General features: G+C 45.7%; 2 pseudogenes; both read left to right on the top strand.

Moving 5' to 3' along the window:
* Positions 1-91: 91 nt before the first annotated feature.
* On the top strand, positions 92-210 carry LOC147039924 (5S ribosomal RNA; annotated as a pseudogene).
* Positions 211-15,105: 14,895 nt separating this feature from the next.
* LOC147039923 (5S ribosomal RNA) lies at positions 15,106-15,222 on the top strand (annotated as a pseudogene).

The following is a 15,222-nucleotide window of genomic DNA, read 5'->3' as shown; positions in this document are numbered from 1 at the left end:
AGGAAACTTTTACAACAGCCATCAAGTTGCTTGGCACGGGTTTTCAGGGACGATTGTGTCTATAAAATGCAAAACTCTGGAGATTCTGATGGCTTACGGCCATACTACCCTGAGAACGTCCGATCTCATTCGATCTCGGAAACTTAGCAGGGTCGGGCCTGGTTAGTACTTGGATGGGAGACCGCCTGGGAATACCAGGCGCTGTAAGCTTTTATTTTAGTTTATTTTTTTTCAATTCAATCATTCAAGCAATTTTTTTACAACACCCATCACGTATGGCATTCGGAAACTTCAGCCCTAGTTTTAACTCCGACATTGAAACTTGTTAGGATACGGATTTTTAGCTATTGATCTGACTCCAAATTGCGATCAACACTTAACACAAGTTTCTATGTCCCAATCCTGCGGCAAGATGTCATAATGCAGGAAAAGTCTCACACGGTCCCTCTGCCTTAGGCGACCAGAATGTTACCAATAACAACAGTCAAGACAAAAATTGCTCGTGATTGTTCAGCCGTCGGGGGCTTGGCATGCCCACTGTTGGAGGGTGAGCACAATTCTCACCCCCTTTGCAGCACTGCTTCATCGGGGGAGAACTTGGAAATGTCTGCCGCGCGGTTGTCGTCTTCAGTCTTCAGTGGCCAGGGGAGACTACCTGGCCACCAAGGGGGAAGAGGATTATTCTGCCTCTATTTGAACTGGGGGCGGGGACGCTGTCGATGGTCGGTTGTTTATACTTCAGATTTAGCAGTAGTTGTTGTGTCTGTGTCAGCGTCTTACCACCATCTTGCTCTGCTTCATACCATACCGTTCCATTACAGGAATGATACACCCTCACTCGTTCTCCTTTCGCTCCATCACTTCTGCCATCCCGCACCATATGTTCAAACGCCAACATAGTCCACACAAAGCACAAGCCAGCAAGCAAAATAGTCAATAAAGTTAAACATTTGCATCGTCGTCGTCTTGGTTCAGACACTTTCAAGTCCGACTTTGATCCAATTCTCGCCATCGTCACGTTCCCTCTCTTGACCTGCCCGTCCGGGCGGTCAACCTTTATGCTCACCATAGGCAGGCACAAAGTCTGGGGCCTGGCGCAACTGTGAGTAATGGTACCACTTTTGTCCTTTAGTTTCCAATTGGACGGCGTGTGAAGTTCTAGCCAGAACCCTAAACGGTCCTTTCCAGCGAGGTTCAGTCCACTTCCGGGAAAGCACCCGGAGGTAGACATACGGAGTGATGTCCGACTCCGGTGATGCTGATGACAAATCTGCAACCGCTTTGTCTGCGACCTGCGTAGACACACTGGATACAAGTGAATGAAGATACTTCCAGTATGCAGCGTGTGATAAATCAGGTGTCGGTACGTCAGCTGGCGGGACCAAGGTGGAGGCAGGCCCTGGCATTAGGCGACCAGTCAACAGTTCGAATGGCGCAAAACCTGTTATTTTGTGAACAGTTTGGCGGACTCCATGCACAATATTCAGCAGTGGTTGCGTCTTTTCTGCATAATGTGGGATCCATGCTCTGCAGTAATTGCAGAGCCCCAAAAATGACATTTTTTTTTTTTTATTCAGGTTTTGGTGCATCTGCAATGATTTGTTTTCAGTTTTTTTGTATCTGTCTTCCAGCAGCTGACAACGTGTGACCTAAATAGTTCACTTCCTGTTTGATCCATTGTAGTTTATTTTTGCTTACTTTATTCCCTGCTTTACAGAGATAGTGTAACAAAGCTAAGGAGTCTTCCTTGCAAGCAGCTTCAGTTTCAGAGGCTATCAAGAGATCATCTACATAAACTAGAAGTTGGCTTTTGTTTGAAATTTGAAAATCAGCCAAACATGCCATGATAGCTTGAGTGAAAATAGTTGGACTATCAGCAAATCCCTGCGGCAATCTGGTGTACGTATAACTTAGTCCTTTAAAGGTAAACGCAAACCAAAACTGTGAGTCTGGGTGGATTGGCACTGAGAAAAATGCATTGCTAAGATCAATCACCGTGAAAAACTTCTGGTATGGTTTCAAAGTGTTCAGAAGTGTGTGCGGGTCAGGCACATTAGGTGCTCGTTTGTATTGCCTCATTTACTGCTCGTAAATCTTGTATCATTCGCCAATCAATCTTGTTGGCCTTTTGGACTGGAAAAATAGGAGTGTTGCAAGGAATATCTGAGCACTTCCTAATGATCCCTCCTGACAAAAGATCATTTACGACAGGGGCTATCCCATTTATTGCCTCCTGGTTTAAAGGAGATTCTCTGATCCCGGTTAGATTTGGATGTTAAGTCCTGTAGCAAATGGTTCCTTTGATCAGTCAAACAAATGTTGATGAGCCAGGGAAGCGCATAAGCGCGTGCCCTTCTAAACACCCACACCACTTCCTCATAACTTCGTTAGTAATTAGCAACAACTTTTTCTTTGGGTTTTTTGTTTTTGTTTTCTTAGCATTTAACTTGCACAAAATCACTCTTTTGTCCAAGCTGCTCTACCAATTTCCCATAGTAGTCTCCAACAACTTCAACCATTCAACCAATACTTTCCTTTCATTCAGGAAATCATTCGTCCCTGCTCATTTGCATCTCACACACAGTCACCAAAGAGGAGTCTTTTCAACACATTGGTCCCAAGCTATCCAAGTCCTCCACACAACATTCATATACCATTCTCAGCACAATCCCTATCCTAATGTTTCCGATAGAACAATTCACCAGTCCAAAAAAAAACAAAACTCAACACATAAAAAAAAAAACACAGCTTGCGAATTAAACCAGTTTTCTGTCTACAAACAGATTTCTTTCTTTTCTTCTCTTATTTATTTATTTATTTATTTATTTTATTCTTCAAAATTGTTTCTGTTTTGCGGTGCAAATTGGATAGACCACAGTCTAACAAATTTCTTTTGTACACAGGTTTAGCCAATTTTATCAGTTTAACAAATATGCACACACGTGCACAGCTCTCGGTGCGAGGGGAGGGGACCTGGCAACAATGATTCGTCACAAGCTGGCCATTTCTTGCGGTCGATCATGAAGCTGGTCCCACCCACGCACGCGAGGACAGCACATTCTAATTTTTCTATTTATCTTTTAGAAACAAGTTGTATTACTTTACCACTTGATTTGCAAATTTTAACTTTAGTGTGCACACATAATTTGACCCCTTGTCATTTGCCGGGCATACAATCAGCATTGTCATAATTTCATTGTATGTACAGGGGTTCTAATAACCTAAAAAAAATGTTTTAAACCAAAAGTAGGAGGATGAGCGGTCAAAGGGGAGGAAGCCCGTTATGCTGAAAATTTGGCTTTTCCTCTGCCCCTCCCTCCACCCTTTGATTGGTCTCGTTTTGCATAACGACACACTCTTGCAAAGTGTCCTCGTCTCCCACAGTTCCAACAGTTGTCAGAATCTGGTGGGGGTTTTGAACCATATGGCGGCCTGCGACCTTGTTGGCCTTGACCTCTTCCTCTGCCCCATTGGGAACTTTGGAAGAAAACTGTTGCATCTTCATCTACATGATTATCATCATCATCTAGATGAAATACATCAGAACCTTTGCCTTTCTTGAACACTTTGTCAGCGTCTCTGGCCCACTACATGGTTGTTGTAACACAAGCAGTGTGTGCTTCCACCAAGTGTTTCCACACCCTGTTGTCTAATTCAGGTGGGGAACCATTGAGGAGCGCATATTTTAGCTGTTGCTGATAAGCAAGTTTAATGGAGCAGTGTCTAACTCCACCACCAGTTCTGCCTCTGACTTCAGCTCCACGTCTGACTTCAGCACCACCTCCAGCTCTGCCTCTGACTTCAGCTCCGCATTTGACTCCAGCTCCTCACTAGCTCTGCCTCTAACTCCAGCTCCTCCTCCAACTCCAGCTTCACACCATCTCTGCCTCCGATCCCGGCCCCACACCAGAGCTGCCTCTGACTACAGCTGAAGGCAGTTCCGTTCCGCCTCCAACTCCAGCTCCACACCAGCTCCGTCTCCAACGCCTTTTCCATGATGACATATTTTTTTTGGTCCCACCGGGATTTGAACTCGGGCCGCTGGGGTGAGAGTCCAGAGCACTATCCACTATACCATGAAGACTTCACTAGTGTTGCAGGGAAGGAATGTACACTATATGTTTTAATGGAGCAGTCTCTGACTCCACCACCAGCTCTGCCTCTGACTTCAGCTCCACTTCTGACTTCAGCACCGCCTCCAGCTCTGCCTCTGACTTCAGCTCCGCCTCCAGCTCTGCCTCTGACTCCAGCTCTACACCATGTCTGCCTCTGACTTCAGCCCCACTTCCGCCTCCAGCTCCCCCTCCAGCTCCACACCAATCTCTGACTTCAGCTCCACCTCCGACCCTGACTTCAGCTCCGCCTCTGACTCCAGCTTCACATCAGCTCTTCCTCTGACTTCAGCTCCACCTCCGACTCCAGCTCCACACCAGTTTTGCATCTGACTTCAACTTCAGCTCCGCCTCTGACTACAGCTCCTCCTCCGACTCCAGCTCCACACCAGTTCCACCTCTGACTCCAGCTCCACATCAGCTCTGCCTGCAACTCCAGCTCCACACCAGCTTTGCATCTGACTCCAATTTCAGCTCTGCCTCTGACTTCAGCTCCGCCTCCAGTTCTGCCTCTGACTTCAGCCCCACTTCCGCCTTCAACTTTGCCTCCAGCTCCACACCTGCTCTGCCTCTGCCTTCAGCTCCGCCTCCAGCTCCACACCAGTCTCTGACTACAGCTCCACCTCTGACTCCAGCTCCACACCAGCTTTGCATCTGACTCCAACTTCAGCTCCGCCTCTGACTTCAGCTCCACACCAGTTCTACATCTGACTCCAGCATCTCTGCCTCTGACTTCAGCCCTACTTCCGCCTCCAGCTCCGCCTCCAGCTCCACACCAGTTTCTGACTTCGGCACTACCTCCGATCCTGACTTCAGCTCCGCCTCTGACTCCAGCTCCACACCAGTTCTGCATCTGACTTCAACTTCACCTCTGACTACAGCTCCTCCAACTCCAGCTCCAAACCATCTCTGTCACTGACTTCAGCTCTGCCTTCGATTCCGGCGCCATACCAAATCTGCCTCTGACTTCAGCTCCGCCTCTGACTTCAGCTCCGCCTCCAGCTCCAGCGCCACCTCTGACTTCCGTTCCGCCTCCGACTCCAGCTCCACACCAGCTCCGCCGCCAACGCCTGTTCCATGATGACATATTTTTTTTGGTCCCACCGGGATTTGAACTCGGGTCGCTGGGGTGAGAGTCCAGAGCACTATCCACTATACCATGAAGATTTCACTAGTGTTGCAGGGAAGGAATGTACACTATATGGTTTAATGGAACAGCCTCTGACTCCACTTCCACACCAGCTCTGCCTCTGACTTCAGCGCCGATACCGACTCCAGCTCCACACCAGTTCTGCCACTGACTTCAGCTCCATCTCTGACTCCAGCTGCTCACCAGCAATGCCCCTGACTTCAGCTCCACCTCAAACTCCAGCTCCACACCAGCTTTGCATCTGACTATAATTTCAGCTCCGTCTTTGACTTCAGGTTCACATCAATTTCGCTACCGACTTCAATTCCGATACCAGTGTCACACCAGCTCTGCCTCTGACTTCAGCTCCACCTCTGACTTCAGCGCCGGTACCAGCTTCATACCATTTCTGCCTCTGACTTCAGCTCCACACCTGCTCCACCTTTGACCACAGCACCGCGGTTAGTTCTGCCTCTGACTACGGTTCTACCTCCACACCAGTGTCTGACTTCTGCACCACCTCCGACTCCAGTTCCACACCAGATTTGCATCTGACTCCAAGTTCTCCTCCAACTCCTGCTCCACATTATCTTTGCTTCTGATACCAGCTTCACACCAGATCTGCCTCTGACTTCAGCTCCGCCTCCAGCTCCGCCTCTGAGTTCCGTTCCGCCCCCAACTCCAGCTCCACACTAGACTTCACTAGTGTTGCATCATTGAATGGAATGCCATTATGCACCCTAAATTATTTTTTAAATGTTAATGGAATGGACTTCTCATCACCTTCAAGAGCTAGAGATTTACCGTTTTTATTTCCCATCTTAACTTGGTATTTTTAGATTTTTCCAATTTTTTTTTTTCAATTTTTTGTTTTTCTTTTTTGAGGATCCTCAATGCAGGATTAAATTTACCCTTCAACAAAATTACTAGCCTGTGTATTACCGTTGGTTTTTGCTAGTACTGTTTTTTTTTCAATTTATCCTACCATTCACACTCTCAAGCACACAACTTTCATGCAAACAGCTCGGAAAAACAGACCAAAAAAAGAATCTACGCCCTTCTTCAATTAAGAAAAAGAAGCTCTGTCTTTTTTTTAACCTGTTCCTTCCACTGGGACTCCAACCCAAGCTGTTCTATGGCTCGGAAAAACGTACAAAGAAAAATCTACACCCTTCTTTGAATCACAAAAAAGAAGCTCTGTGTTCCTTAGCACGTTCCTTCCACTGGGACTCCAACCCAAGCCAGATCCTGCAGCTTGGAAGAACAGACAAAGAAGAATCTACGCACCTCTTCAATGAATGAAAAGGAAGCTCTGTTTTCCTTAGTCTGTTCCTTCCACTGGGACTTAAACCCAAGCCAGATCCTGCAGCTTGGAAGAACAGACAAAGAAGAATCTACGCACCTCTTCAATGAATGAAAAGGAAGCTCTGTTTTCCTTAGTCTGTTCCTTCCACTGGGACTTAAACCCAAGCTATATTCCGTGCACCTTCCACTCTTACGCGTTTCACAACAGCACAATCACACAATTTTAGGGCTTTAACTTACTTGTCCCCTGGTTCGTTGCACTGCCGGATCCCGTCAATCCACTGTAGTCCGACGAAGGCAGACCTAAGATGCTGGCCCAGCGAAGAATTTTCTTGCCAGGTCTTTTCTTTACCAGATCCTCCTAATGGACGCTGGCTTGTCGACAATGCAGCACGTCGTCCTCCGTCGATCAGCAGTGGGTATGTTGGATCCGGGTCACGGCACCAAAATGTTAGAGATGTTCCGACTCTAACTTATTTTGCAAGAACCACGCGAGAGACAATATGCCCTTTGAACACTTGCAAGTGGAGAATTTGTTCGTTACTGTAGATACAGCAATGTCCGAACAAAGTCTGCCGTTGAAGTCATGCAAGAGAGTATTTATTGAGAGAAGAAGGGTGGGGGTGAGAGTCAGCCAAGGTGGGGGTGACATTTGACATGTGTGGTGGTCACCTCAGCAAATGATTAACCACTTGGGAGGGTCCCAGTTTATCGCTCCACGAGGCCGTGGACATAAATCCTAGTGGAGCAAAACAAGGACGCCTCCACACCATCTGGAAAGCTTCAACAACTGAATGGTTAAACTTTTCAGAGTCACGGGAAGGTAAAAGGTTCAAACAAAGTTCATCATTCTAGTCTACATCCCAACATAATCATACGATCAAGATAGTTTATAAACCCTAACACTCTGCATCAATATTGTCTATAGGTGGGTGAAATTTGAATCTGGGACGTTTTCTGCTGGATGGTCCCATCAATTGTCATCAATGTCCACACAAAATCATAAAAATAGCACTACTAAAATTAATTCTGAAAAATCCAAAAAACAGGAGTCTAGGTGTTCCCCGTCCAGATTACTGGACCGCGGGACACCAACATCATCTCCAGCAATCCTGTCTGCCATGGGTTGTTTAATTTGGAATGCATTCTGAGACTCAAACCAGTACAAATTAGGAACGTGAGTTTTCCGCCAATCGGTCTGTTGCAACAACTGCTTGACCATTGAGCCCAATTGTCTGGCCTCGTGTCCTGGAGCAATAGCCGGCGAAATGTGTGGCACCCCTTTCTCTGTCATTTTGAACCATTGCATTTGTTCATATGTCAGTTCAGTTGCCGCTGCAACTCCCTATTTACGCACTCCTCTCATCTCACACACATACACACACACACACACACACACACACACACACACACACACACACATTCCCCCCAATTTTATTCATTTAGGATATTTTAGCGGTCTAATCTCTCACAGGAGGAACTGCTACCACCGGATGTTTTGGGGAGGCCTCACTTCTCCCAGGATCTCAAAAAACCTGGCTATTTGAATACGCTCGTCAACGTACCCTTGTCCACCACGACGAAGCTAGGTCCCGGACCTATCCGTAATACGCATAAGTCCCTGACTTTACCGTACACGTCACACACATAAGTTCCAAACTTATTCACCGTATGTATCTTAACTTCTTGCACACTTTATTTGATCTGAACAACAGTCTCCTCTTAAATTTCCTCTTTCAATTTGCAGAATTTAGACTTATAGTAACAGGTATTCTGCTAACCTTATCAGTGATGAGCGCTCAGGGTTGAGGAGACGTTGTACCAGCTCAACGTTGTGCACTTAACCCAAACGGTTCGCCGACCGAGAGACAGCGTCCCAGACGCTGTCCGGTGTCCTGGATTCAGACCACGAGTTGCCAATTACCCTTCTCTTGACATTATGTCGGGGTCACCAAGAAATTGTTAGGATACGGATTTTTAGCTATTGATCTGACTTCAAATTGCAATCAACACTTAACACAAGTTTGGATGTCCCAATCCACACACTGGCGCACCTAACAATTTTGCGAGTTCATTCTGTCAAAGAGAAGACCAGTAGATCAATCAGACCAAATTTACCAATTGTTTATTCCTAACAAAGCACACTAATACAGGCCTGGGTCCAGGGTCCCTCACACTAAAACTCGTGCGTTTTTGTGACCACCAAAAGACGACACATTAACTTCAATCGTTCAAGCAATCTTTTACAACACCCATCACGTATGGCATTCGGAAACTTCAGCCCTAGTTTTAACTCCGACATTGAAACTATAACCCGAGTTTGAAACGTAAATTGTGTGGTGTCATCCATACCGTTGTAGTTCACGTTTCTTACCGCTAGAGGGGAGACTAGGTACAGTAAATAAAGAGCCTTTTACTTTGATACAGCAAAAAGCAGGTCGCAACGGCAAATTCGTGCTACCACACAAAAAGCTGTCAATAACGTTTCATGATAGCCATGTTTCCGTGAAACACCAAAAGTCTTGGAAGAAAGCCTTTTTCGGATCTGGTTGTGACATGGATAGGAGACGTTCAGGGAATACCAGGTGCTAAAAGCCTTTTTTTTTCCCACGTCAATTGTGAAAGGAAACTTTTACAACAGCCATCAAGTTGCTTGGCACGGGTTTTCAGGGGCAATTGTGTCTATAAAATGCGAAACTCTGGAGACTCTGATGGCTTACGTCCATACTACCCTGAGAACACGCGATCTCGGAAGCTTAACAAGGTCAGGCCTGGTTAGTACTTGGATGAGAGACCGCCTGGGAATACCAGGTGCTGTAAGCTTTTATTTTATTGTATTTTTTTCAATTCAATCGTTCAAGCAATCTTTTACAACACCCATCACGTATGGCATTCGGAAACTTCAGCCCTAGTTTTAACTCTGACATTGAAACTATAACCCGAGTTTGAAACGTAAATTGTGTGGTGTCATCCATAGCGTTGCAGTTCACGTTTCTTACGGCTAGAGGGGAGACTATGTACAGCAGTGGTTCCCAAAGTGGGCGGTACCGGTGGGAAGATCTGGGGGGGCGGTGAGGAAGAAGGGGGCGGTAGGGGGGCGGCAGTCTGAAGTCGAAGTCAGAAGTTCGAGTGGTAGATTTGAGGACATTTTATTGCTTGAAATACCAGACTGGGTGATCAATCCATTCCTAAATGTCGTCGGTGAAGAAACTGGAGTGGCAGAGGAAGAACTGATTTCAATTCAAAATGACATTGAGCTAAGGCCAAAGTTCAAAAAGTCATATCAAGATTTTTGGTTCCAAAAAAAAATCTCTGACTGCTATCGAGTGCTGTGGAACAAGGTCAAGATGTACTTTATTGCCTTCCCAACATCATATTTAGTAGAACGGGGCTTCAGTGCAGTCGCCTTGCTTCTTTCCAAGCAAAGAAACCGACTGAAAATTACTGACCGCGGGGATCTACGACTTCTTCTTAGTGAGTTCCAGCCTGATGTTGAGAAGCTTGTGTCCCTGCACCAAGCACATCCATCCCATTAATATTAAGTGTGAGACAAAAATGTTACTGGTGGAGTGTTTAGGTCTTTACCATTCTATGTTGCTGAAACAGTTAAAACAGTTAAAAAATGAATTGGTTTGCTAAATTGGGTTTTATTTGTGAAATACACATCAGTGTTTAACCTCTTTTCAAATTGCAGCATACCAAATATCAAGAAAGAGGTATTTGTTTCCATATGTGTCTGTGGGGGGACGGGGGGCTAGGAACTCACTGGGGAGCCAAGGGGGCGCCAGCCTGCAAAACATGGATGGGAGATGTTCAAAGAATACCAGGTGCTGAAAGCTGAAATCCTGCAGCTTGGAAGAACAGACAAAGAAGAATCTACGCACCTCTTCAATGAATGAAAAGGAAGCTCTGTTTTCCTTAGTCTGTTCCTTCCACTGGGACTTAAACCCAAGCTATATTCCGTGCACCTTCCACTCTTACGCGTTTCACAACAGCACAATCACACAATTTTAGGGCTTTAACTTACTTGTCCCCTGGTTCGTTGCACTGCCGGATCCCGTCAATCCACTGTAGTCCGACGAAGGCAGACCTAAGATGCTGGCCCAGCGAAGAATTTTCTTGCCAGGTCTTTTCTTTACCAGATCCTCCTAATGGACGCTGGCTTGTCGACAATGCAGCACGTCGTCCTCCGTCGATCAGCAGTGGGTATGTTGGATCCGGGTCACGGCACCAAAATGTTAGAGATGTTCCGACTCTAACTTATTTTGCAAGAACCACGCGAGAGACAATATGCCCTTTGAACACTTGCAAGTGGAGAATTTGTTCGTTACTGTAGATACAGCAATGTCCGAACAAAGTCTGCCGTTGAAGTCATGCAAGAGAGTATTTATTGAGAGAAGAAGGGTGGGGGTGAGAGTCAGCCAAGGTGGGGGTGAAATTTGACATGTGTGGTGGTCACCTCAGCAAATGATTAACCACTTGGGGAGGGTCCCAGTTTATCGCTCCACGAGGCCGTGGACATAAATCCTAGTGGAGCAAAACAAGGACGCCTCCACACCATCTGGAAAGCTTCAACAACTGAATGGTTAAACTTTTCAGAGTCACGGGAAGGTAAAAGGTTCAAACAAAGTTCATCATTCTAGTCTACATCCCAACATAATCATACGATCAAGATAGTTTATAAACCCTAACACTCTGCATCAATATTGTCTATAGGTGGGTGAAATTTGAATCTGGGACGTTTTCTGCTGGATGGTCCCATCAATTGTCATCAATGTCCACACAAAATCATAAAAATAGCACTACTAAAATTAATTCTGAAAAATCCAAAAAACAGGAGTCTAGGTGTTCCCCGTCCAGATTACTGGACCGCGGGACACCAACATCATCTCCAGCAATCCTGTCTGCCATGGGTTGTTTAATTTGGAATGCATTCTGAGACTCAAACCAGTACAAATTAGGAACGTGAGTTTTCCGCCAATCGGTCTGTTGCAACAACTGCTTGACCATTGAGCCCAATTGTCTGGCCTCGTGTCCTGGGGCAATAGCCGGCGAAATGTGTGGCACCCCTTTCTCTGTCATTTTGAACCATTGCATTTGTTCATATGTCAGTTCAGTTGCCGCTGCAACTCCCTATTTACGCACTCCTCTCATCTCACACACACACACACACACACACACACACACACACACACACACACACACACACACACACACACATTCCCCCCAATTTTATTCATTTAGGATATTTTAGCGGTCTAATCTCTCACAGGAGGAACTGCTACCACCGGATGTTTTGGGGAGGCCTCACTTCTCCCAGGATCTCAAAAAACCTGGCTATTTGAATACGCTCGTCAACGTACCCTTGTCCACCACGACGAAGCTAGGTCCCGGACCTATCCGTAATACGCATAAGTCCCTGACTTTACCGTACACGTCACACACATAAGTTCCAAACTTATTCACCGTATGTATCTTAACTTCTTGCACACTTTATTTGATCTGAACAACAGTCTCCTCTTAAATTTCCTCTTTCAATTTGCAGAATTTAGACTTATAGTAACAGGTATTCTGCTAACCTTATCAGTGATGAGCGCTCAGGGTTGAGGAGACGTTGTACCAGCTCAACGTTGTGCACTTAACCCAAACGGTTCGCCGACTGAGAGACAGCGTCCCAGACGCTGTCCGGTGTCCTGGATTCAGACCACGAGTTGCCAATTACCCTTCTCTTGACATTATGTCGGGGTCACCAAGAAATTGTTAGGATACGGATTTTTAGCTATTGATCTGACTTCAAATTGCAATCAACACTTAACACAAGTTTGGATGTCCCAATCCACACACTGGCGCACCTAACAATTTTGCGAGTTCATTCTGTGAAAGAGAAGACCAGTAGATCAATCAGACCAAATTTACCAATTGTTTATTCCTAACAAAGCACACTAATACAGGCCTGGGTCCAGGGTCCCTCACACTAAAACTCGTGCGTTTTTGTGACCACCAAAAGACGACACATTAACTTCAATCGTTCAAGCAATCTTTTACAACACCCATCACGTATGGCATTCGGAAACTTCAGCCCTAGTTTTAACTCCGACATTGAAACTATAACCCGAGTTTGAAACGTAAATTGTGTGGTGTCATCCATACCGTTGTAGTTCACGTTTCTTACCGCTAGAGGGGAGACTAGGTACAGTAAATAAAGAGCCTTTTACTTTGATACAGCAAAAAGCAGGTCGCAACGGCAAATTCGTGCTACCACACAAAAAGCTGTCAATAACGTTTCATGATAGCCATGTTTCCGTGAAACACCAAAAGTCTTGGAAGAAAGCCTTTTTCGGATCTGGTTGTGACATGGATAGGAGACGTTCAGGGAATACCAGGTGCTAAAAGCCTTTTTTTCCCCCACGTCAATTGTGAAAGGAAACTTTTACAACAGCCATCAAGTTGCTTGGCACGGGTTTTCAGGGGCAATTGTGTCTATAAAATGCGAAACTCTGGAGACTCTGATGGCTTACGTCCATACTACCCTGAGAACACGCGATCTCGGAAGCTTAGCAAGGTCAGGCCTGGTTAGTACTTGGATGAGAGACCGCCTGGGAATACCAGGTGCTGTAAGCTTTTATTTTATTGTATTTTTTTCAATTCAATCGTTCAAGCAATCTTTTACAACACCCATCACGTATGGCATTCGGAAACTTCAGCCCTAGTTTTAACTCTGACATTGAAACTATAACCCGAGTTTGAAACGTAAATTGTGTGGTGTCATCCATAGCGTTGCAGTTCACGTTTCTTACCGCTAGAGGGGAGACTATGTACAGCAGTGGTTCCCAAAGTGGGCGGTACCGGTGGGAAGATCTGGGGGGGCGGTGAGGAAGAAGGGGGCGGTAGGGGGGCGGCAGTCTGAAGTCGAAGTCAGAAGTTCGAGTGGTAGATTTGAGGACATTTTATTGCTTGAAACTGCTGTGAACTCAAAGCAGCAGTCAAATGTCTTGAAAAGGGGAAAAACACTTCCAATGTAGTGTTTTTCCCCTTTTCAAGACATTTACTTTGATACGGCAAAATGCAGGTCGCAACGGCAAATCCGTGCTACCACACAAAAAGCTGTCAATAACGTTTCATGATACCCATGTTTCCGTGAAACACCAAAAGTCTTGGAAGAAAGCCTTTTTCTTACCTGGTTGTTACATGGATGGGAGACGTTCAGGGAATACCAGTGCTGAAAGCCTTTTTTTTCCCACGTCAATTGTGAAAGTAAACTTTTACAACAGGCATCAAGTACCATCGTTGCTTGGCACGGGTTTTCAGGGCCGATTGTGTCTATAAAATGTAAAACTCTGGAGCCTCTGATGGCTTGCGGCCATACTACCCTGAGAACGCCTGATCTCGTCCGATTTCGGAAACTTAGCAAGGTCGGGCCCGGTTAGTACTTGCATGTACTACCACTAGAGGCGAGACTATGTACAGTAAATAAAGAGCCTGGCTCCCTGTGAACTCAAAGCAGCAGTCTTTATTTGTAAAATAACCCAACATTACATACACATTGCCCTTCCATGTAGTGTTTTTACCCTTTTCATGACATTTACTTTGATACAGCAAAATGCAGGTCGCAACGGCAAATTCGTGCTATCACACAAAAAGCTGTCAATAACGTTTCATGATAGCCATGTTCCCGTGAAACACCAAAAGTCTTGGAAGAAAGCCTTTTTCGGACCTGGTTGTTACATGGATGGGAGATGTTCAGGGAATACCAGTGCTGAAAGCCTTTTTTTTCCCACGTCAATTGTGAAAGGAAACTTTTACAACAGCCATCAAGTTGCTTGGCACGGGTTTTCAGGGGCATTTGTTTCTATAAAATGCAAAACTTTGGAAACTTTGTCGGATTACGGCCATACTACCCTGAAAACGCCTGATCTCGGAAACTTAGCACGGTCGGGCCTGGTTAGTACTCGGATGACAGACCGCCTGGGAATACCAGGTGCTGTAAGCTAATATTTATTTATTTATGTATTTATTTTTTCAATTCAATCGTTCAAGCAATCTTTTGCAACACCCATCACGTATGGCATTCGGAAACTTGAGCCCTAGTTTTAACTCCGACATTGAAACTATAACCCGAGTTTGAAACGTAAATTGTGTGGTGTCATCCATAGCGTTGCAGTTCACGTTTCTTACCGCTAGAAGGTAGCGACTAGAGAAACCGACTGAAAATTACTGACCGCGGGGATCTACGACTTCTTCTTAGTGAGTTCCAGCCTGATGTTCAGAAGCTTGTCCCTGCACCAAGCACATCCATCCCATTAATAATAAGTGTGAGACAAAAATGTTACTGGTGGAGTGTTTAGGGGGGGGGGGGGGCTAGGAACTCACTGGGGAGCCAAGGGGGCGCCAGCCTGCAAAACATGGATGGGAGATGTTCAGGGAATACCAGGTGCTGAAAGCCTTTTTTTTCCCACATCAATTGTGAAAGGAAACTTTTACAACAGCCATCAAGTTGCTAGGCACAGGTTTTCAGGGGCGATTGTTTATATAAAATGCAAAACTTTGGTGACTTCGACGGCTTACGGCCATACTACCCTGAGAACGCCCGATTGTCCGATCTCGGAAGCTTAGCAAGGTCGGGCCTGGTTAGTACTTGGATGGAAGACCGCCCGGGAATACCAGGTGCTGTAAGCT

The sequence above is a fragment of the Syngnathus leptorhynchus genome, chromosome 21, assembly GCF_054491065.1.
Source record: "Syngnathus leptorhynchus isolate UIUO chromosome 21, UIUO_Slep, whole genome shotgun sequence".
Classification (NCBI taxonomy): domain Eukaryota; kingdom Metazoa; phylum Chordata; class Actinopteri; order Syngnathiformes; family Syngnathidae; genus Syngnathus; species Syngnathus leptorhynchus.
This window is presented reverse-complemented; position numbering and strand designations above follow the sequence as displayed.